The 22318-nt window shown below is 40.6% G+C and overlaps 1 long non-coding RNA gene across 1 annotated transcript in view; it reads left to right on the forward strand.

Moving 5' to 3' along the window:
* The window catches only part of LOC140493482 (uncharacterized), a 96924-nt gene that overhangs the window by 50002 nt on the left and 24604 nt on the right, over nt 1–22318 (forward strand). The gene's annotated exons all lie outside the window — the stretch shown is intronic.

The raw sequence follows: 22318 nt of genomic DNA on the forward strand, positions 1-22318 counted from the left end.
CATTGATGCAGATGAGGTTTATCAGCTGACCAGTTTTATTGGACAAATGTTAGTATTCTTTATCCATGTGTTGGCAGCTAACATTTGAATTTGCAGGTCATCTTTTGAGGCTTTGGTGCTCAGCGTGAACGATCCACAACAGCCAGGACAGTGTTCACCTTAATGCCCTACGCAGCATTAATTAGACTCTGTGTCCAATGTTGTTGGAGACTGGGTGGAAAATAGCAAGAGGGGTTCAGAAAGAGGCCTTCTTCTAAGTACTATCCATTGACCAATGTCATGCTATGAAGTGACCATATTTAAACAGGTTGAGCTGAGAACAGAGTTGGACTTGCACACAATTCAAGTCCTGGATGAATAATTAATACACAGTCAGTGAATAATGATCACTCAGATGAGATGCCAGTGAGCTACTGGTGTCTGTGGATCACATCCTAATGAGAACCCAATTGCTTCAGTAAAGAGCTATTTATCAGTATTTAAGAGACAGACTTCAAAAAACTATATCAAAACTTGAGAAGCTTCGGTGTCTCCCAATGTGGGTGGTATTAAAACCATAAATCTTCAATGTAGTTCATCGACTTTGACACAGAGGCAGGGGAAAATAGTTACAGGAAAGAATATACAGATCCCTTGCTGTCTGGTTGGTAACTAGCAATTTAAATGATTTGTTCTTTTTGTTGCTAGGATAGTGAAATTACAATGCATTTCGACTAATTATTTCCACATTCTCAGAAGAGCTTTTTTAAAGGTAATCTAAACCAGAGTAATTATTTTGGTTGTATCACTGGGAATGATCAGATAATTATAATATTTCATATTTCTTCCTATTCAGGAGTGATCTCAGTTCTTGTTTATAACATTTGTGTGCCATTTGTGTTAGCTTTCTCAATAACTCGTCAGGTTGCTCTGTAACGAAGCATTTGAAAAGTCTGTGTAATCACAGTAAGAATGTAAGAAAACTATCTGAATGAAAGGTAAAAGGGAGAAAGAAAGTGGTATTTCACATAAACCTTACTTCTCTAAAGAAATTTTAAAAAGCAATTTGTCATAAATATGTATAAACAAAAGATTTTTTAGTAAATGCAATTCCATAAGGAAATGACAGCGGCCTGCTTATTAATTTGTCTAAAAGACAGAAAATATCGAGTAATGGTGATAAATTGTTTTCTGGTTGGGAGTTTTTTTAATGTCATCTTGTTGCTGCTGGCAAAGCCAGCATTTATTGATGATCCCTAATTACTTTTGCAAAGGTGGTGGTGAGCTGACTTTTTGAACCACTGCACTCCATGTTGAGTCAATAAAACCACAATGCTCTTCAGAAGTAAGTTTCAGCTTATCACCCATTGTGATTAATGGACTGTATTGAACCAGTGCATGATTACAAATCTTAGAGGTAATGCCAAATGGTCAAAGTGATTCTGTGACTGGACAGCGCTTCCTGAATAAGTATGAATGAGAAGAATTACATTAATAAGCATTTTAAATGGCCAGTATGTCTCTCAATCTGACTCTCTGAGTTCTACTAGAAGCTAGGTATATTAATTTGCAGGGCCCTTGTCCTTTGCAAACAAAAACACCATATCATGTCATTGTGGCTTTTCAATTAAATCACATCTTGAAAAAAAACTATTCACTGTTGATATCAGTGCCTCAACCGATCAGATTATGTTTTTTTTTGTTTAAAATCTGGAGTGATTGTCAATGTCTTGAAAAATCAGAGTCAACTATTCAGCATCATCTCCTCATGCAGTTATTTTCTTAGTAATTTGATATTATTGCATTTGTCCTGATGTGTAAAAAATTAAAAACTTTGGCAGCATGTCTTTTTCTCCAGTGATATGCAAGCTCTGAAATACCAAAGGAGTCATTTGTTACTTCCTGAGTTGATATAGTCTGGAATATATAACCTGAAAGGGTGGCGCAAAGAAAAGTGTCTAACAAACTTCTAGATGCAATTTTATATGTACTTGAAAAGCAGTTAAATCTCAGAGTTAAGGGAAAGAGCAGGATATTGAGATTTTTGTTAGCTCTTTTAGATGGTCAGTACAGGACCAATGAACCAAATAGCTTCCTGCGCTGAGCAATTCTATGGCCTGGATTATACACTCTTCTATTAGAGGTTTGTGAAGGTACATCGGCATATAAAATCTAACGGATGGCTTGCCAACTACATATCAATCAGCCCATGCCTACACTGCAATTATACTAAAGTGGGGAGGGGAGTAGAGAGGTGGAAGTGGAGGGTGGGGTGGTGGGGAGGACGGTAGGCAGCAGGTAGCTTTCCCACCAGTAAGATGAGTTACAACCATGGGTGGACAATTAATGACCCCATAAGAACATCATCCACTGCTGCAGTCACTTAACCTCTGATAAGAGACGCCTGCATAAAATGTGTGGGTTGGTTATGGACGGTTGAGAGGCATTTCCCTTACTAGTCTCCTCAGCCCTTTGAAAGATCCCCTTCCCAAGTACATACACAGCCTTCCCCCATCTACCTCAGCATGCTCTCCTCTCTCCTTAGTTTCTCAACCTGGACCCTCTGTACTGCAACATAGGAGGAGATAAATGAATGTTTTGCCTTCTTGTGTTCAGACAGGAAGGAGAAATGGAAGCAGCAGCTACTACTTACATTCATTTAGCACTTTTAATGTAGAAAAGTGTCCCAAGATATTTCATAGGAATGTTATCTCACTAAGTTTTACACTGAGTTACATAAACATATATTAGGACAGGTGATTAAAGGTTGGTCAAAAAAGTAATATCTAAATACAGTCCCAAGAGGAGGGAGATGGGGAGAGAGAGAAAGAAAGAAGAGAGAGAGAGAGTCAGAGACAGAGACAGAGAGAGAATGATTGAAGTGTTAGTGATATATCACAGAGGAAATAGCTCATTTTCAGTGAAAGAGAACAAAACCCTGGTTTGGAATAAGGTTATTTTTCTTGTAAGAAATGAAGTTTAAAGTAGAAGACAGAATTTTACAGAAAGTGGAAATGGTAAGCACTGAACCTGGGGAATGTGGGAAGATGCTCGTGAAGATATTATCAATCAATGTAGCAAAGTCTACACAGGGGAAATGGCAGATATTTCAAATGTGGGACAAAATGTACCACCAAAAACATTGCATTACAATTGTATAAGTTGTTAGAAAGGGATAACTTTCTTATAAGAAGATGATGGAATAAAGCAATATCTGATCAACATTTTGAGAATACATTTAATTCTTACCAACTGTTGCTGTCTACTACCTGTTATTTTGCTGAATCTAGATGTGTTCTGATTGTTTAACTAACTCCAAGTATGTTGCTCTTTACTGGTCTAAGAAAGATGAAAGGAACAAATTACATTTCGTACCATCATACATTACAAAATGCTTCTTGCTCAACAAATTTTCTTTTTGAGTTATAGTCATTGTTGAGTTTTGATTAAATGTGGCAATCAGTTTGTACAGGATGCAACAAGTAAGGTATTAGAAGTGAGCCAGATTTATGCAAATATTCTGATACATAACAGGATGTGAGACAGAGTATGCATTTGCAATAAGCCAAGTAACCGTTACTGATTCACCATACAAAGATATTATTAACCTACAGTCAGATTAGCAATTTGTAATAAGAGGGAGACACTGAGCTCTAATTCAATGCAAGAAAACTATCATAAGTTTTGTTTTAGTAGGAGAGTTTAGCAATGCACTGGGCTTAAGGGCAGCATCGATTGTGTGCATGCTGCATATAGAATGAAGAAAGCAGAGCAGTGATAATATTTGGTAAAGAGTTGGCATAGAATAAAGATGTAACATGCGTTTAATGTCTTCTTGAGTTGTGTGGAGATATAGTCCACAGTGGGTCAACTGTGAAATGAACCATCAAAAAACTGCAGAAGATGGAAGAATCTTGTTTCTGATAATGGAAGCCAGTATCGAAAACGTGAGGAGTCCTGCATTCATTAGGTGCTACCGACTCCTGAAAAAATGATAACAAGCTGCTGATGTCTGGGTATCATTTTGTTTTGTTCCTTTTTATGTTTGTTCTCTGAATTGTGTGACAGAAACAGAGCACATCTCAACAAACTAAAATAAAGCATTACCTAGGCAGGTCACATCCTGCTACTGGACAGGCGAATCATTATCTGCCAATAATGTTCAACCAGCTGAGTCTGGATTGATGTACACAGACCTGAATACTGGATAATGTGGGGGACTTCTCTGCTTTTGGAATGAGTGACCTTCAAATGTACAGAGAATGCAAACTCCACAGTGCCAATTGTCCTAACTCAGTCTTCCTTTCAAGCATGGCTTTTGCACTAGGAGTATTGAATTTTACCCTTAAAAACTAATTTTTACAGGTCACAAACAAATGGAAAAATGAGCCTGAAACTGTTGGCAAAACAACACAACTTACAGGTACAGGTCATTCTAATTTAACGTGCATTTCATCAGCATGAATTGGCTATAACGTGATTAATGAATTGTGGACATTGTTTGGATAACACATACTTTCTACAGAATGGGTCTAGCAATTTTCTATTAGCAATCGTTTACAGTGCAATTTTTTACAGCGCAAGGTTGCAGAGCAACACAACTGTTGTGTTATAGCAGAACGATATGTAATTGGGAACTGGCTTTAGCGACAGAAAGGCACAGTTACTAAAAGTAGAGCAATTGAAAACAGGTGATGCTCAAGAGGCCAGAATTAGAGGACCGAAGACATCACTAAAAACTCTTGGGCTGACAGAAATTATAAACTAATATAACCAATAGCATTGCCAACACACCATAAGCTAGGCTGGATAATGAATGCACCAAAAGAAACTAATAGGCTAATTTGAATTTTAATAATTGGCTTTCCTTTTAATTTTTGTGTTTTTTTAAACAATTTGTTTTTTCCTGTTGTATGAGCAGGAAATCATTGTTGAGCTCCTGTTGGATCTAATATTTATTCAGCTGCTAAATCTGCCATCACAATATTGTAACAGTGTTTGCTGTGTGTTATTCAAATGGAGTCACCAGTTAGATCAGTATCAGGTGTTTGACTATGTGCCTGTCAAATATCATCTGTTTTATTGACCTTTAACATTACAATGATCTTACTTTGTGTCTGGATTAAATATTAAGCTAAAACACAATTTAAAGAATAAAATACATTTAACCTGTCAATCAGTTTCTTTCTACATATAGTCAATGAGTTATCTATTGTCACATATATCTGGAAAGATACAGTGAAAAGTGTTTAATCACCATAAGCCTGTGTCATTTTGAATTACAAAAAGAATAAAAAGAAATTGCATAAATAGAGTGCATCTTCTGTACAAGGGATCTTCAAACATAGCCCCAGGACTTCTGTAAACTGTCCTGGGCCTCAAGAATTCCCTGCTTCAGGCAAAACAATGACAACTTCGCAAAGGGTCCTCACTTCAGGCATTCCACAGCTCCTGGCACTGTCACTGCTGCAGCCAAAGACCCACCAACACCTAAGTCTTTGGACCTACCACATCTAGGAGTCCTGACTCCAGGCACCGCTACTGCTGCAGCCAAGTCCACGCCAACACTGCTCTGGCTTCCCCATGACATCAGAAGATGAAGAAAAGAAAAAAGAGAAATAAAAAGATGAAATGTCCTCCACTCTATACCACTTATCTAACCTTTCCCTAAGGCAGTTAATGATTAAGATCACATTTTCTCTGAAAGTAATACAGTTCATATTTCAGCACCAGAACATAGCATACAAATCGAAATAGATGATTTGGCCCCTCCACTCCAGCTGCACTGTTCATTAATAGCTACTACTCAATCTCAAACCCACTTTACTCCCCAGTCCCCATTTAAAAACCTAGGAAATAGGAGCAGGAGTGGACTATATGGCTCTCTCAATGCAATCACAGGCCTTAACTTCTCTTTACTTCCTCCCCCAATATCCATTGATTCCTATAGGATTCAAAATGTATCGATCCTAGTGTTAAACATGCTCAAAGACTCTCAGATAATGTCACTAACAAAATACTTATCACAACATTATCTGGTATTATACATGATGCTAGAGATGTTCCAAAGTCCTCCACTGATCCTTTAAAGAAGTTCAAAGTCATAGTGCTAGCTGCCTGGAGAATTGCAGACTTTATTGGGCACAGGGCCTTTGGAACAGCTCTATTTAACTCCCTATGATGCGGTAGATACATTGTTAAGAGGATGACCTTCATTGCCTTCCTGCACCTCTTTGTTCTGCCACCCTTCTGAGGTGTGGATTTCCATTTACCCTGCAGAGGGTGTTGACCCTCATTGCTATTGAGCCTAAAAGCTGACAATCTTGCTGTTTGCAGATCTCCCTTTGAACTAATGGTTGCTAAGTTATATTAACAGTTTTGCCAGCTACCCCCCACCCTCCATCCCCCACCCCACCATGCTCTTTTGCAGCACAATTCTGGGACTTATGACCCCGTTCAATGCCCAAGTGCTGAGTGTCCACTCTCCCTGTCATTAGTTTGCGCAAAAGATACCTACATACCAAGTGCTGAGTCTGCCTTTGCACTGCTGATCCTGTGATGAAATTCCCTACTGCACACCACTAGATGCTCTGTTAGACTTAATATTTATAAAAAAGATGCACTCTAATATTTAAGAAAATATAAACCCCAACATGCAAGCCAATTGTATGTTGAAAATTATATATTATAGCCTTGTTCTGTTATTCTATGGCACAGGAATTTAATGGCATCCACATGCTGTGCCACAACACTGACTCACTTTAGGTTGGGCTGCTGTTCAATTGGATTTTTTGAGTTGATTTAGTTTCATTCATTGTTCTAGGTCCTACACAGCCTCCTTAAAATTGGAAACAGTGGTAAAGATAAATGCAAACAACTTCAATGAGAAATGCACCAATGGTCAGTCCTCAGCAAAGGGCTCGCCCTCATTCCCCTGCACCCATATGTAAATGAATTCCACACACATCACGATGTTGAGCTCTTTCTTCACCACTTCCTCTACTGCACCTATTTCTTTGAAAGGGAATCCAACCCACCCTGTGACGACCCCTTCTCCCGCCTCCGGCAAACTCCATCCTCCTGGACACCCCCTCCTGGCCTCCTACCCTCACTCAACTCCTTCATCTCAAACTGCCGCCACGACATTAATTGTACCACCTGTCTCACACCAACCTCTTCCTATTGGAACACGCAGCCCTCCGCTCCAACTCCACCTTCACTATTAAACCAGCTGATAAGAGGGGTGCGATGGTAGTATGGTGAATTGGTCTTTACATCCCTGAGGCCTGATACCAAATTTCTAACACTGCCTCCTACCATACCCTCAACTATGACCCCACCTCTGATCACCAAGCCATCATCTCCCAGGCCATCAACAATCTCATCATTTCAGGAGATCTTTCATCTACAGCCTTCAACCTAATAGTTCCCCAATCCTGCACTGCCTTTTTCTATCTCCTACCCAAAATCCATAAACCCTATTGCTCCAGTTGACCCATTGTCTCTGTCTGCTCCTGCCCTACTGAACTCATCTCCTCCTACCTTGACACTGTTCTTTTCCCTTTGGTTCAGGAACTACCCCTTACATTCGAGATACAACCTATGCCCTCCACCTCTTCCAAAACTTTCAATTCCCTGGCCCCCAGCGCCTCATCTTCACCAGCAATGTACAGGCCCTTTACACTTGTACCCCCATATGGAGGGCCTAAAAGCCCGCTGTTTCTTCCTCTCCTGTAGGCCCAACCAGGAACCCCCCCCACAAACACACTCATCCACCTGGCAGAACTGATCCTCACCCTCAACAATTTTTCTTTTGATTCCTTCCACTTCCTACAAACCAAAGTGATGACCATGAGGATGCTCATGAGCCCGAGCTATGCCTGCTTCTTTGTAGGATTCATGGAACAATCCCTCTTCCACAACTACACTGGCACAATTCCATACCTCTTCCTCCGCTATATGACAACTGCATCAGTGCTGCCTCTTCCCTTCCTGGACTTCTCCATCTCCATCTCTGGAAACCGACTAGCCACTGACATCCATTTCAAACCCTGACTCCCACAACTACTTTGACTACACCCCCTTTCACCCACCCTCCTGCAAAGATGTAATTCCATAGTCCCAATTCCTCCACCTCCACCACATCTGCTCCCAGGATTCCACTCCAAGACACCCAGGTATCCTCCTACTTTAGGGACCTCAGTCTAGTTCTCTCAACTTGAGTTTATTGTGTGGCCTCACTATCCAGCAAGGTAGTACCTGTGCAAATACCATTCAACTGCCCTTCTCGTACCCATTGGTGCTCAGTGTTCGACTGCACTTCAGTCCATCCACTATCCCAAATCTGTAAAATACGTGTAATGTCTGTCTCTGAGTTGATTGCTGGGGAGTTAACAACCTAGTGATGGAATCATTTCACCTTCACTGGCTTCTTTTTTTTCCTCCCCTGGCTGGGAGTGCTCCAGAGAAAGGTACAAGTTTTGGGGTATGGTGAAGGTGAAGGAAAGGTTAAGAGCCTTGAACGTTATCATCTCACTTTTGAGGCAGAAGAGATAAATTTCCTGTATTGTAATTAAATGATGTGCTTGTCATGGTTTGAAAAGATGCCAGTGAGCATGAGCTGGACATTGTGATTGAGAAGCTTGTAACAATGCTATGTGTGTCAAGGTGATAGGAAACTAATGATTGCTTGGATTTAGCATTCCTTTTTCGAGATTGTTGGTTAATAACAAATGAGGGTATGGAGAATAAAAGAGCAGATTGTGCAACAATCTCTATGGAGTGCACAAACAATTTTTTTAAAGTTCAAACTTGCAGATAATGTTTGAGAGAAAGATGCAGCAAGGTTTCACATTTTAAGACATTTATTGTAACAAAAGACTGAAAGCTATTATGATTAAGCATTATGCTTATTGGTAAGCATACTTCAAATCATAAGACATATACTGTCTTCTTATTGTTGACAAAATTGCAAAAGAAGTACACTTTTGAGCTAAAAACGACACTGTACTTGACATAGACATTCGAATTTCTTGAAATCAGTCTAAAGTCTTTCCAGGGCGTTGTGGCTCAGTGTTTAGCACCGCTGCCTCACAGACCCAGGTTCGATTCCAGCCTTGGGTGACTTCCTGTGTGAAGTTTGCACCTTCTCAGCATGTTTGCATGGATTTCTCCCACAGTCCAAAGATATGCAGGTTAGGTGGATTGATCTTGCTAAATTGACCATAGTGTGTAGGCTAGGTGGTTTAGCCATGGGGAATGAAGGGTTACAAGGTTAGATGTGGGTCTAGGTGGGAGGGTCAGTGTGGACTCGATGGGCCAAATGGCCTGCTTCCACACTGTAGGGATTCTTTGAAAATGGCTGTGAGGATTTACTTTAGTTTTGTTCCTTCCTTAGTTTTGAAAGGTTAAACCCAGATCTTGCCTTGATTGTAAAAGTATTCCTGGAGACTTAACACTTAAACTGAAACCAGGCAAATCTTTCAGCATCATTGTAATTCACTTTGATTTTCAATCTGAGCACAGTTTCCACCCATATTCTAGGTCAGCAAACAATTAAACCATTCAGGATGTGGCTACTCTGTCTTTTCTGGACCCTATCAGCTTCACCCAACTGTCTGTGATATTCAGTGATATTTAAAGGAAAGCCTTTGAGATGATATCACATTTGTTTCATCTATACAATTTTTTTTCCACAAAGCCCAGCTCTCTGGCACAGATACTAATTAGCCATTCTTCAGATTCCAAATCTTCTTGCTTTATTTCAAAAATAAAAATATTGCTGGAAATAAAGATTTTTAAAAATAAAACATTATCCTCAACAATTTTCTTGAATTTTGAACAATTAGTCCATTGTCTGGTAGGATACAAATCTGTTGCCGTTGTCTCTAAGTATCTTGCTTCTTTTTTCCAGTGAAACTATCTGGATCCCCTTTCATCTCTGACAACTCACATAACCCTGGTGTCAGGCAATCAGAACAAGTCAAATGTCATTCGTAATTTTACATTTAAGGAGCATAAGAGGTACAGTTAGTAAGTTTGCAGATGACACTAAAATTTGAGTTATAGTGCACAGTGAAGAGAGTTACCTCAGATTACAACAGGATCTTGACCAGATGGGCCAATGGGCTGAGAAGTGGCAGATGGAGTTTAATTCAGATAAATGTGAGGTGCTGCATTTTGGGAAAGCAAATCTTAGCAGGACTTATACATTTAATGGTAAGGTCCTAGGGAGTGTGGCTAAACAAAGAGACCTTGGAGTGCAGGTTCATAGCTCCTTGAAAGTGGAGTCGCAGGTAGATAGGATAGTGAAGAAGGCGTTTGGTATGCTTTCCTTTATTGGTCAGAGTATTGAGTACAGGGGTTGGGAGGTCATGTTGCAGCTGTACAGGGCATTGGTTGGGCCACGTTGGAATATTGCATGCAATTCTGGTCTCCTTCCTATCAGAAAGATGTTGTGAAACTTGAAAGGGTTCAGAAAAGATTTACAAGGATGTTGCCAGGGTTGGAGGATTTGAGCTATAAGGAGAGGCTGAGCTGTTTTCCCTGGAGCGTCGGAGGCTGAGGGGATGACCTTATAGAGGTTTACAAAACTATGAGGGGCATGGATAGGGTAAATAGGCAAAGTCTTTTCCCTGGGGTTGGGGAGTCCAGAACTAGAGGGCATAGATTTAGGATGAGAGGGGAAAGATATAAAAGAGACCCACGGGGTGGTACGTGTTTGGAATGAGCTGCTAGAGGAAGTGGTGGAGGCTGGTATAATTGCAACACTTAAGAGGCATTTGGAAGGGTATATGAATAGGAAGAGTTTGGAGGGATATGGGCCGGGTGCTGGCAGGTGGGACATCTCTATGACTCCATGACACAGTTTCAAAAGATAATGATATTATACATCTCATAATTGTAAAGATGAGGCTAGTGGTGCAATTGGCTGAATATGTTATTTGAAGATGAAATTGCACATCTTGAGCATTTATAACAAATTATTGCGTTTCTTCCTGTACTGCATCCATATTCTTGGAGCAATGCTTAGCACTGATCTTCACAGCTCATTCTTCCCATTGCTCACTGATCATATCACTGGAGGATCACTTGACTGCCTGCTGATGCTAACCATTTCATTTATTTCCATCAGAAGCATGCCATGTCTGAAAACCATAGTTCTCACTACCTACCAATTTCAGCCATTGCTGACAGTGTGAGGTACAGAATTATTACTCAAATGACTCCATAAAGTAGTGTATTGGAATATGTAACTAACTATCTATCTATCTTATGTTCCTACTGTCATTTCATCTGAAGGGATCGGCATACAGAGATAAGAGATACGTAAAAGAGGCAGGTTTTAGACATTATACAACTCCATTCAGTATCCTGTAATGTGTATATGCAAATTAGAGTTTTCAGTACTGATGATAGTGAGAGAATCTTAGTTAATGATAAGGGAAAACATGGGATGTTAGAGACCAAGAGGAGCAGAAACCTAATATATTCCAGCAGCCTCTTGGAACTTATGTGTACATACAGCCCAGAGATAGCAAAGAAAAGAAATCTCAGAATGCTAGAGTTTGGATAAAGCATGGCCACATTGAGGGAAGTATCCAGAGCCAGGATCTGAAGTCAAACCATTCTCCAAAAGATCCATCAGCAAAGTAGGAAGATTCTGAAGATCAAGGGCAGAACCGTGAAAGATGTTGAGCACAAAATGAAAAAGGTGGGAACAATCCAAAGAAGCTTGAAAGTCTTTAAATCCAGAACCAAAAACTGGGAAGACTCAGGCAAACAGACCTGATCAGAAGACTTTGAGTTAAGGAAAGAACCATTCTAGTAGTCATCAAGGTTAGTGTGGTGCAGCAATCAATGGAGATGACAGCTCAGTAAAGTCATAGCCACTGTCACAACCCTTTCAAAACACAAAGAACCCACATTGAAGCCAAAGATAGGAACTCCTGAAGTGACTATTTCAGTGCTACAGAGCCACACTAGCCTTGAATATTGCAGAAATATTAACTTAACATGTTTTGTAACTGTATGTCCCATACCAGATGATGTCCTGGTAAGACAAAGTTTGAATGTTAAAAAAATGCTAATTAAATTTTTTCAATGGCCAACCATGGAGGTTGAAAAGAGTTGATTTTCCTCACCTCACCAGGTTACAACAAGACAAAAAAAGATAACATTGACATACTATGGTCCCTGCTGATACATGTAGCCAGAGTGCTGGTAATGCTTACTACACACAGTGATCATGTAAAGCAACATGGGTTTACTTCAAGATAAGTCAACTATCAGGCCTGTTTAATCATAGACTTCCTATTGAGTGGAAACAGGCCATTTGGCCCAACAAGTCCACACTGACCTTCCAAAGAGTAGCCCACTCAGACCTATTCCCATACATTTTATTTAATCACTAACCAATGCACCTAAGCTACACATCGCTGAGCACTAAGGGCAATTTAGCACAGCCAATTCAACTAATCTGCATGTCTTTGGATTGTGGGAGGAAACCGAGACAGACACGGGGAGAATGTGCAAACACCACATTGACAGTTGCCCGAGGCTAGAATCGAGCCCAGGTTCCTGGTGCTGTGAGGCAATAGTGCTAACCACTGAGCCATTCATGCACCCCAGTCTCCTATATGCTGTTTGAAGAGAAGGGTACAATTGACACTTTGAGAAGCAATATAAATTTCAGCCTCAGAATGAAGATAAACACATAATTGTAGGGACGATGCAAAAAACAAGTTCCATTTCAATAAAAATCTGTCAGCAATGATGATCTTGAAAGAAGCACAGTTTAACTGAGAATAATGCTTCCAATAAAATTACTCAGCCATAGACAGTTGAAATGCTTACATAGAGAGCAATAAGAATCTCATTGTATTCATACACAGAAAGTACAGTTGTACAATTGGATCTGCCTGTTTGAACTAGTTGATGCAGAAAACCATGAAGCACCTGCAAGAGACTGAAATAACTTCACAGAGGCTGGAATCACAACACCAAGTCAACCTCTATTTATATTTGGAGAGTCCTTGACACTAAACCAGCTCCCTCAGAGCAGCTGTCAGAGTGAATAGGATTTCTGACTCTCCTGTTTTCATTTGTCCGCAAAAAATCCTTTATTGGACCAGATTAATAGCTCCAATCAGTGACCTCTATAAGGTCCGCTGGCTGATCTCATTACCATCACTACATCCCTCTCCCTCTGGGTCTGGGGATATAACCCTGTATTTTTCCTTGTAGCGTCTCTTCGGCATTTTCGCGCTGGGTCCAGTTTCTCTTGCACTTGGAGCATCTCAGAAGAAATTCATCCTCTTCTTCAGTTGGCAAAGGCACTGAGGCTGTGACATCCACTTGTGTTCATCTCAGATTCTAAGTTATTTTCATCGCTTGACTGACACGGATAACCTATGGGTTCCGGAACAGTCAGAAAGGCTGCCAAGGAGCTGGGCATGTTTTGCTCCTGCACCGTTTGAGAGTTTGCAGCTTTCATATAGTCCACATGCTTGTTCAGGACCACCACACCTACCTGAACTTTAAACATCACTGGACCTGACCTTATATCAACCATACCTCTTACCTATGCAGAGCCATTCCTGTGGTTCCTAAAGCAAACTTCATTTCCTGAAGTGAACTGTCTCTCGCTTAGTGGAGTCTTGTGTCTGCTATTTCACTCTCTCCCCCTGGTTCAGGAAGATTAGAATTAATCTGGTCCAGAGTCTTCTCCCCATCAGCAATTTTGCTGGACCTACCTTTGTAGTTGCATGAGACCTGTTCCTATAATCACATAAGAATTGGGACGACTTGGTAATCCATGCTGTGTATTTAGGTCTGTCTTCAAAGTCTGGACTGTTCTTTCTGCTACACCATTGGAAGATCCTTATATATCAAAAATCATTCAAATTTAGGGAATACATAAGTCAATGGGCCATTGGTAAACAATAAATCGTTGTCTATGACCAACACCTCCAGGTGTCCTTATAATACCAAAGATGTGCACGGTTTTTCTGTCAGCTTCCCTGTATTTCATGAATGAACCATATGCATGTCCAGCCACTTTGAGTGGTTGCCCACAATGACTAAGAACAGTCCAGACCTTGAGAGGACCTGCATTGTCAACGTGTAACTGGGTCCAGGGTTCCCATGAATGTTGGGGAGCTGCTGGCAGTAATTTTTGTCCTTGTTGGCACTCAGGGCATTGTACCACCAACACAACCATGTCAGCATCCAATCTTGGCCACTGAACATAACTTTTTGCAAACATTTTCATTCTGGAAACCCTTGTATCACCCTGGTGGAGTTTAGCCAGTATCTGGCGGTGACCTTTGCTCATGACAATTACTTTTACTCACCATAAAAACATGTCATCCTCTGCTGTGATCTAGTCTCTCCAGGTCAAAATGGTTTCAATTCTGGTTGTGATGATTCTTTGGTTTCACCCATCACCACCAGCTGTTGCAGTTTAGCCAGGACATTGTCCACAATCTGATGTCGTAAGCTGTGGCTGGAAATATATCCAGAACATTTGAAACCATTACAGTATTCCAACTTGTAATTATACCCACTTAGTATTAGAGACCAGTACTGAATTCGGCCTGAGATGACAGATGACACTACTTTATTCTCTTTAAGTAGATCTAGTAGGGGTTTGTGGTCTTTTATTATTCCAAATTTATGACCATAAATGTATGGCTGGAATTGCCTTACTCCAAATATGGCCACCAAACTTTCCTTCTCCATTTGGGCAGATTTACACTCTGCATTAGCCAAAGTCCAGGATGCACATGTTATTGGGCGTTCCTCTCTATTGTGCTACCTATGAGCTAATACTACCCCAATGCCATGTAGGGAGGCATCATAAATCAACACCAGATCTCACTTTGGATCATTGTGTACCAACATCTCAGAGCATAATAGCTGTTTCTTCACTTCACTGAAGGCTTGGCTATGTGACATTTCCAAGGCTGAACCTTTTTTAAGAATTGATGCAAAGGTGCCAGAATAGAGGCCCATGAAAGACCTAAGCTCTAGCACAGATGTGGGAGCCAGGGCATCTTTGATCACCCTCACCTTAACAACAAATGGGTGTAACCCGATCTTGTCAACTCTTCAGCCCAAGTAGATCACCTGGGGTGCAGGGAACACACATTTTCTTTCCTTTTAAGGCATAGACCCAGCTAGGAGAATATCCAAGGACTATGTCCAAGTACTCTAAGTTCCCCTTAATGAACTTCTCGTTAATGACTCCTAGCTGCCTTAATAATCCTTAACTATAACTATATGATATTCCTTAACTAAATCTGTCAACTATTGAGAGGTTTCCACATCTGGTACTTCAGGGAAAGGATGGCTCCTAATAACCAAAAAGGTTGTGGGTCCACAAGCTGTCAGGAGAATGACTTGTTAATTTTCATCTGGACAAATGTCATTTCCCCGGAAAAAAGTAACACATTCTTTCTACATACTGGACCCAGTCTTTGATGGCAAGATCGAATGAGTCAAGCTTCCTAAAAACGGCATAATGCCAGAAATGGTTACCCAGCTCAAAGATGATTGTTGGAAGTGACTTTCTTCAGGTGTATGCTTTTCTCTTATTGCCACTGAAATAACTCCACAGAGACTGGTATCCCATCACCAAGTTATCCTTTATTTATTCATGGACAGTCCTTGACACTGATCCAGCTCCCCCAGAGCCAGTTGTCAGAGTGAACAGGATATCTGACTCTCCTGTTTGTATCTATCAGTCTGGCCTCCTGGTTGGACCAGCTTTACAGCCCCAGCCAGGGAACTCATGTTCTATGAGGTCCACCTGGCTGACCTCATTACAATCACAGCACAGACTACAAATATTTTAGCTTGCTTCTGCTTTCTTGGGGTGATATGAAATGATTGGAAGAATAAAGTTACTAACTTCATTCAAGGCTGCAATTTCCTTTCAAAATGTTTTCCAGTTCCTGGAAAGGTTCACTTAAATATATTCCTTTTGAATGTGAAGGACATTACTTTATGTGCTAATGTCAATGTGTTCTGAGGCTGCTTTCATATAGCATGGAGAGATAGAACAATCTTTGGAAGTCATCCCTGGATTTATGCATTTTCTATTTCCTAACCCACTGAGGGATATTACTGCACATCTTTGATGTAATTGTTCCAGCAGGAACAAAGAATTACCATTCAATGAATGATTAACAAGCTGTATTCTTGAAAACTTCAACAGTACTTTGGAAGTTGGCAATCTGCATGTGAAACAGGATGCCCTAATGATCTTACCCTTACTTTGGAAAGATAGTTTTTTTAAGTATACAATGCTAGAATGCAAACAATAAGGGTGATCCAATAGTATAAGTAATAAGAGCTTCTAACTGGCTTCTGGAAAAGACGAAATATATAAATTAGTTCTGAAAGGAAGCTGGAAAACTACAGAGTAAAATTAAGCCCCTGAATTGAAACATAATCAACATTAAGAAGTAGTTGCTAACTTTTGCTTACTTTTTATTTGTATATGATCATGCATGATACGTTCCAACCAGGCATGTAAATAATGGCCCCAAATTTGTTGGAAAGGACACCTCACAGTATTTTCTGTCTATTCTTTTCCCCATACTGCTGTGGAAAGTATGACCTGACATGGTGCCACAACAGCGACAGTCCATCTAGAATCAATGGAAAAAACAGTTAGTCCTCAATGTTAGTGAGATGCAAGTATCACAAAATAGATGTGTGAAAATGGTGGTCAATAAGAGTGGATGAACTAATCAAGTACAGAAACAATCTAGAGAGGAAGGAAGATAAGTTTCAAATTGGGAGAAAAAACAGTCAGAATAAAAAGAAAAATACTTTTTTCTTTATGTTAACATTTTAACATATCCAACAACAAATGAGATGCTGTTTTCATTAAACTAATATTGAGTGAGATCAAACGGCAATCAACTCATTATTGTGGTTACTTAAAATTTGCGAGATACAGATTCCCCATCACACCAACTGTTTTGCACATCAATAACATTTCAGATTAATTTATACTTTGAGCAAGTTCTGGACTATTGTTCTTTGCTTAAACAGGAGCAATTGCCTAAATTTGATACAATGTGCTCAGGCATAATGACATCACTATTATGAATTAACAATGAACTTTGCGCAATGGGAGTGCAGATCAGGAAGTAAGACATGGGCATCAGTATACTCCACATGATTCACCATTCATTAATTTTAAGAGGCTGTGGAGAGCAGTGACCTCCATGCACAAATCTTGATGTAAGGTCTGTGTTGGGAATTCTGATTCATGAACTAGTTACCCCAGGAACTTCATAATGCTTGTTCGGAGCTGGCAATACAAATGATGGACCAGAAAGGTACATTAAATGACCTGAAACAGACAAATGCATCATGTAAGACACTACTGAAACTGAAACATACAGGAGATGACAAGAAGAGTGCAAATTACCTGAGGCTGTCTTGATGCAGAAGTGCTCCACATATTTTAGACCTGTTTATGCAGCAGCCTACAGCAGAAATATTTATTGATGTCAAATCAATTTGAATTTTATTGTAACAGTATATTTGTACTTGGGAAACAGAGCTGAAGAGATATTCTGCTAAAATTTTCAACTTTATGCCTGATTTCAATTGTTGCATCACTGGTGGCTATGTCTCAACTAGTTAGGCCCTAAGCGCTGGAATTGCTTCTGCAAACTTTTTATCCTGTTTAGCTCTTTCTACCTTTAGATGCTCCTCGAAAAAAAATTCTGACAGTTCTTTCAGTGGACTCTGAGCCAGAAGCTTTGTTTTGATTCCAAGGCTTAATGGCCAAGGAATGTGGCTTCCAACGCAACCAAACAGGATAAGTATTAATATGCATTTCCTACCAATGCATGCTAATGGCAACAGGTAGGAGTGGGAGAGATTCCTGGCAAGCCATGCGATATAAAGAAAAATAAAACCACTAGTATCATTTTTCTCCTTGTCCTACCCATGGTGAAGACCATGACATGTTGAACTGCTTGCTGGTAGAGGCCTGATACAGATACAAAATGTATGTAAATTTGACAATGTACAACAACCAACATCAATTCAGCCTGACAATACATATCCCTCACCATTCATTCAAAGTGAATTATAATTGAGAAAGATGTGTCATTTTATGTAAATAATTGTCCATAAAATAAATTAATATTTGTTTTTAACATGATTTTGATCTCCCTGCTCTAGGAAGGATGTTGTGAAACTTGAAAGGATTCAGAAAAGATTTACAAGCTTTTTGCCAGGGTTGGTGGGTTTGAGCTACTGGCTGGGGCTGTTTTCCCTGGAGCCTGAGGTGTGACCTTACCGAAGTTTATGAATTCATGAGGGGCATGGAGAGGATGAATAGCCAAGGAATTTTCCACAGGGTAGGGGAGTCCAAAACTAGAGGGCATAAGTTGAAGGTGAGAGCAGAAAGATTTAAAAGGGACCTAAGAGACAAGCTTTTCACACAGAGGGTGGTGCACGTATGGAATGAAGTGGTGGAAGCTGGTATAATAACAAAATTTAAAAGGCATCCGGATGGGTGTATGAATAGGAAGGGTTTAGAGGGATATGGGCCAAATTCTTCCAAATCAAATCAAATCTATTTAGGATATCTGGTCTGCATGGATGAGTTGGACTGAAGGGTCCATTTCCATGCTGTACAGCTCTTTGACTTGAGAAAGTGTGCTTGATCCAAAAAATCCATCCACAATGTGAATATGTTTTGAAATATGAGGAGTTGTTGAGAGCTAGGTGATAACATTGAAGTCAGGAAAACAGAACATGAAAGATTGACACACTTCACAAGATATAGGCACACCTTTCTGAATGATAACTCTGCGCTTTGTTTTGATACTTTAACAATATTTACACTCTTCTTGTATGCAGCCCTTTCATAATTTATGATATTGTAATTTAGTTGGGAGATCATTGATTAATAGTTCATTTGAAAAGAGGTTCTTCAACCAAACAAAAATTGTGAACCAATGGCCTAAATCACATATTCTGGTAATATTGTACAAAATGTACTTCACTAAAAGGAAATCTATTGAATGGACTCAAGCATAACTGACCCTTCAGCACTGAAACAGAACAGCGGAGAAGATAATATGAGCATACAACCAGAATCACTCAAAGCCCAGTGCTGCAAGTCAGAAATGATTTCAACTTCCTAAAAAAAAGCTGGGCAGACATCAAACTACCAGAATGTTATGGGGTCTGAGGGGTTAAATCATGAGATTGAAAGCACTTGTTTTCTGTTCATCTCAGTGTAGAAGAATAAGGGCTATTCAGTTTCTTTCATTCACATAATTGGACATAATTGTGAATTGCACTTGAGAATGTGGGGGTGAATTGCAGACGTCTATCCACTGTGGGAGAAAGTGAGGACTGCAGATGCTAGAGATCAGAGTCAAAGAATGTGGTGCTGGAAATGCACAGCTGGTCAGGCAGCATCCGAGGAGCAGGAGAATCAACATTCCTGATGAAAAGCTTATGCTTGAAACGTCAATTCTCCTGCTCCTCGGATGCTGCCTGACTGGCTGTGTTTTTTCAGTACCATATTTTTCGATGTCTATGATTCCACAGTGTTGATAGGGATTATGATACAGTGATGAAAAGGAAACATTGCATATTTGTAAATAAGGATTCCATGTGATGTTGAGGGAAAATTGGAAGCAGTTATATTTCCAAATGGCTGTTTGCCTTATCCCTCTAAGTGGTAGGAGTCACAGGTTTAAAAGGTGCTGTTGAAGAAGCCTTGATTGCTGTGCATTTTGCAGAAGGTGCACACTGCAGCTACACTGTGTCGGTAATGGGGAGTGTGAATGCTCAAGATGGTGGGTGGGTTACCAATGAAGCAGGCTACTTTTCTCGGATGGTGGTGACATTTTTGAGTGAATTTGGAGTTGCACCCAACTGAATAATCAGTGAGTATATCACCACAGACCTGAATTGTCACTGGTAGATGTATGCATTCTTTGGAAAGTCATGAGGTGAGATATTTTTTGCAAATTACTCAGCATCTTGTAGACAAGTATAGATCTGTGTTGATCCAATTAAATTTGTTGTCAATGGAATTCCATAGGACATTAATGTAGGCAACTAAACAGGGGTAATGCTGTTGAATATCGAGGATAATTGTTTAACCTCTGCCTTGTTAGATGCAAGCATTGCTTGCCACTTGTGCAGCAGAAGTGTTCCCTGCCACGCCAGCCTAGTCTGAGGTTGCCACACAGATCAGTCTCAGGCATTTTGAGGAATGCACAGCAATGTAGGAAAAATGTCAATGATCTTCTCCACTCTGCCAGCGTAAGTGCCACAATGTTCTCTCTAATACTGGAAAGGATTCTGGGTAAACAAAGATGGAGGACGGGCAAAACATATGCTTATAAGAGCTGCTTCTTTTTTTGAGGTATTTTCAGTGTTGGAGGTGATTTCCCCAAATTTTTGGAGCAGTAACTACTGTTTTATAAGCTGTCGCATGGTTTTGGAATGTTGGAAAAAGGGGATCAAAACAGAGGAAGAGAGAGCAAGTAGCAACTACATGGGAGGTTAAAAGAAGCAGAGAAATAAATCTCCGCAGCTGTCTGACTCGGCAGTGACCCTTCCCAGTTGACTGATCCTGCTGTTTACTTTCAAATAAAATTACAACATTTAAAAGGCATCTGGATAGATGTATGCTTAGGAAGGATTTAGAAGGATATGGGCCAAATGCTGGTAAATGGGGCTAGATTAGGGACAGCCAGCACGGATTTGTGAAGGGTAGGTCTTGCCTTACAAGTCTTATTGAATTCTTCGAGGAGGTGACCAAGCATGTGGATGAGGGTAGAGCAGTGGATGTAGTGTACATGGATTTTAGTAAGGCATTTGATAAGGTTCCCCATGGTAGGCTTATGCGGAAAGTCAGGAGGCATGGGATAGAGGGAAATTTGGCCAATTGGATAGAAAACTGGCTAACCGGTCGAAGTCAGAGAGTGGTGGTAGATGGTAAATATTCAGCATGGAATCCAGTTACAAGTGGAGTTCCGCAGGGATCAGTTCTGGGTCCTCTGCTGTTTGTAATTTTTATTAATGACTTAGATGAGGGAGTCGAAGGGTGGGTCAGTAAATTTGCAGATGATACAAAGATAGGTGGAGTTGTGGACAGTGAGGAGGGCTGTTGTCGGCTGCAGAGGGACTTAGATATGATGCAGAGCTGGGCTGAGGAGTGGCAGATGGAGTTCAACCCTGCCAAGTGTGAGGTTGTCCATTTTGGAAGAACAAATAAGAATGCGGAATACAGGGTTAATGGTAGGGTTCTTGGTCAGGTGGAGGAACAGAGGGATCTTGGGGTCTATGTACATAGATCTTTGAAGGTTGCCACTCAGGTGGATAGAGTTTGTAAGAAGGCCTATGGAGTATTATCGTTCATTAGCAGAGGGATTGAATTCAAGAGTCGTGAGGTGATGTTGCAGCTGTACAGGACTTTGGTTAGGCCACATTTGGAGTACTGTGTGCAGTTCTGGTCGCCTCACTTTAGGAAAGATGTGGAAGCTTTGGAGAGGGTGCAGAGAAGATTTACCAGGATGTTGCCTGGAATGGAGAGTAGGTCGTACGAGGATAGGTTGAGAGTTCTCGGCCTTTTCTCGTTGGAACGGCGAAGGATGAGGGGTGACTTGATAGAGGTTTATAAGATGATCAGAGGAATAGATAGAGTAGACAGTCAGAAACTTTTTCCCCGGGTACAACAGAGTGTTACAAGGGGACATAAATTTAAGGTGAAGGGTGGAAGGTATAGGGGAGATGTCAGGGGTGGGTTCTTTACCCAGAGAGTGGTGGGGGCATGGAATGCGCTGCCCGTGGGAGTGGTAGAGTCAGATTCATTGGCGACCTTTAAGCGGCATTTGGATAGGTACATGGATGGGTGCTTAATCTAGGATAGAAGTTCGGCACAACATCGTGGGCTGAAGGGCCTGTTCTGTGCTGTATTGTTCTATGTTCTATGTTCTATGTTCTATATCTTGTCAGCATGGATGAGTTGGACCAAAGGGTCTGTTTTCATGCCGTACAACTCTTTGACTCTCTGACCTCACAATCACTCTGTCTCTCCAATAGGGCCTACCTCCTGCCAAGGCCCATGACCAACAATTCTTTCTACTGCCTGCAACATCCTCCCTCACTCTCTGTCAAAAGTAACCCTGCATGTACTCAGTGCTGCCTACTCACTCATTCAAAACATCTTGCACCCATCCACTTGTATCACAAATAAAAGCTGTGCCATCTATTTCTATCTCTCATAATACCTTTCTTTCTTTCATTGTAGGAGTAAAGCAGCACAGAATACGGAAGAAAA

The sequence above is a fragment of the Chiloscyllium punctatum genome, chromosome 2 (assembly GCF_047496795.1).
Source record: "Chiloscyllium punctatum isolate Juve2018m chromosome 2, sChiPun1.3, whole genome shotgun sequence".
Taxonomy (NCBI): Eukaryota; Metazoa; Chordata; class Chondrichthyes; order Orectolobiformes; family Hemiscylliidae; genus Chiloscyllium; species Chiloscyllium punctatum.